Source organism: Triturus cristatus, chromosome 6 (assembly GCF_964204655.1).
Source record: "Triturus cristatus chromosome 6, aTriCri1.1, whole genome shotgun sequence".
NCBI classification, from domain to species: Eukaryota; Metazoa; Chordata; class Amphibia; order Caudata; family Salamandridae; genus Triturus; species Triturus cristatus.
The window spans coordinates 616392494-616395176 of record NC_140589.1 but is presented as its reverse complement, the minus strand read 5'-3'; the positions used below and the strand labels follow the sequence as shown (position 1 = coordinate 616395176).

Below are 2683 nucleotides of genomic sequence, written 5' to 3'. Positions count from 1 at the left end.
TTATTTGCCTAAATGTGTCTATAGTTATTTGTGGGCTCTAGTGATTTGTATGGCAAGGTGTAACATTGTTTGGGCATGTGTAGCGCTGGACTTACTCTAAGGCACAGTTGAAGTATTTACTACTATTCTTGGGCATTTTTGGCTGCAGTAACCTTAAAAGTGCAGTTTGGGAGCAGCAATTAGGTGACTTGCTGCACTGCCCTGTGTGACATTCTCGTAAATGGACCCCCGATGAAAAGGTGGTGCAGTTCTGTCCGGGAACCAGAGTTGGGTGACAGCAGAGATGCTTGAAGGGCATGACTAGGCCTGTTGCAAGGAGCTCTGCTCTCTTTGTTGTACCAAGGTGAGACCTTAATTGTCATTGCAGGTCCCCCATTCCCGGTTTGAAGATATGCCTGTGATGCATCCAGCTTCCCTCTTGGTGGGGTAGGAGTGTCCCAGGACTGTCTCAGACATGAATCCCAGGGGTTCTGTGATGTCTAACCATGAGGGTGATAGGTGGGTGGCACTGCCTTCCTCCTATCTCTGCTGCATCTGTAGGTAGGGGAGCATTGCAAATGTTGCCTGTGACTCTTGGCAGTAGAACACTTGGTTAATGTATCAGTGAAGATTGCAGCAAGCTGTGAAAGTTATTGTGAATTACAAGAAAGATTGATCATCAATACTTCAAACATTCCTAGAAGCCCATGGATACTCCCAGGGTTACGCCTCTCTGAGGGTCACTAGTACGTCAATTACCCTGAGGCCCTCTCAGGGCACATCTGTGGCTGTTGCAGAGGGTTCTCCTCCCTTCGTCCCCACAATTCCAGACTCTGATCACCCAGTCCTAATTTGAAGGTGTGCCACTGCTGCGATTGGCCTTAACCCTGGGGGCGCAGCTAGGTGCCCAGACTACCCAGACATAAATCCCCAAGGCATCTCACTGGGTAAACACGTGGCTGTCTATGGTGTTCCATGTCTCTTGGGGCACATTGCCACAATAGCCCACTGCTGTTACTGATGGCCCAGAGGCCACTCTGTAACCACCAAAGGTGTGGGTTTTGACTCCTACCCCAAGTGTTTCAGTCTTTGATTCTAAAAAGGGTGCATAGCAGCAGACCGTGTGCAAAAGAGGGACTTCCTCCTGGGGTTGGTTCGGCACTCGATACTTCAGCACAGTACTATAATGCCAGATGAGGAAGTTTAAGTCCTTCGGAATAAGACGTAGGATGGTATTAGGACTGTAAATCTCTCAGCACCCTAAAGTTGGGTTGTTTAGGAATGCAGCCCTAAGCGAGCCATACACTTTATCTAAGCTAAGTAACAATTCAAGATGGCATAAAGCAATTGAGTTCTAAATGAGTGGTATCCGTGAAAACTGCCTAGAAGGTTGAATTTACCAGGAAGCTCGATCACCCAACAAGTTCGATCCCCTCTTCAGACTGCCACCTCAGTGCACCCTGCCCACACAAAGTGCAATTCCTCCATGGTGCTGTACCATGGCAGGTTCTGTGTCACCTGGGAAGGCTTTGGAGTGGAAGGTAGCTCTCCACTACAGTGGACAGTGTTACAGCCACTTGGCAGAAGCTTTATTGTATATGTGCAGCTGATGGTGATTGACCACCTAGGCTTCTTCCCCAGCCACTACCACAGACCCTCTCAGGTACTGGTAGAATAGGGACTGGGCCATTTTAATGTCAACTGTGCTCAGTTTGCCCTGACAGCATTGTGTTGCCAGACAAGGAGTACCACACCAGGCACCAGGCTTTGTGGCAATTTCATTTGTTTGAAGAACTAACCTGTCTTGAAATATGGACCAAGAACTCCAACACATCAGTTAGTCAGCAGGCCAATTGAAACCCCTTGGCGCAATGAACATAAGGGCTGATGCATGCCTGCTAAGGTGGGATCATAGTGCAGCCTCACAGCGAGCACACCACCGTCCTGTCTAGCCTGCTCTCTCTGGAGCTGGAAAATTAGAGTGTGTGATATGACCCGAAAGATGGTGATTTATACCTGGGCAGGGTAATGCCAGTGGAAACTCTGGTGGAGGTCCATAATGGTCTTGATGTGCATATTGGTGATATGACCTAGGTATAGTGACAAAAGAGTAATTGAACCATATAGTAGCTTGTCCCTCTGAATTTCCACTCAGGCTAGCTCCCACTTGGAATCCCCTTGATTTTTGAGGAGTTCACATGATCAATCAATCAATCAAGGTATGTATAAAGCGCACTACTCACCCGTGAGGGTCTCAAGGCGCTGGGGGGTGGGGAATGCTGCTACTGCTCAAAAACCCAGGTCTTGAGGAGTCTTCTGAAGGTCAGCAGGTCTTGGGTCTGCCTTAGGTGGATGGGGAGGGTGTTCCAGGTCTTGGCGGCGAGGTGGGAGAACGATCTGCCACCGGAGGTCGCTCTTCGGATGCGGGGGAGTGTGGCGAGGGCGAGGGCGAGGGCGGCGGAGCGGTGCTGGCGAGTGGGGGCATAGAAGCTGAGTCGTCTGTTGAGGTACACTGGTCCGGTGTTGTGGAGTGCCTTGTGTGCATGGGTGAGGAGCTTCAAGGTTATCCTCTTGTTGATGGGGAGCCAGTGCAGGTCTCTCAGGTGGGGTGTGATGTGGTTGCAGCGAGGGATGTCGGGGAGCAGGCGTGCAGAGGCGTTCTGGATGTGTTGCAGCCGTTTCAGGAGTTTGGCCGAGGTTCCTG

The 2683-nt window shown here is 50.4% G+C and overlaps 1 pseudogene; it reads left to right on the top strand.

Annotated features, from left to right (window-relative positions):
* Positions 1-568: 568 nt before the first annotated feature.
* Positions 569-722, top strand: LOC146817648 (5.8S ribosomal RNA; annotated as a pseudogene).
* Positions 723-2683: the final 1961 nt, after the last annotated feature.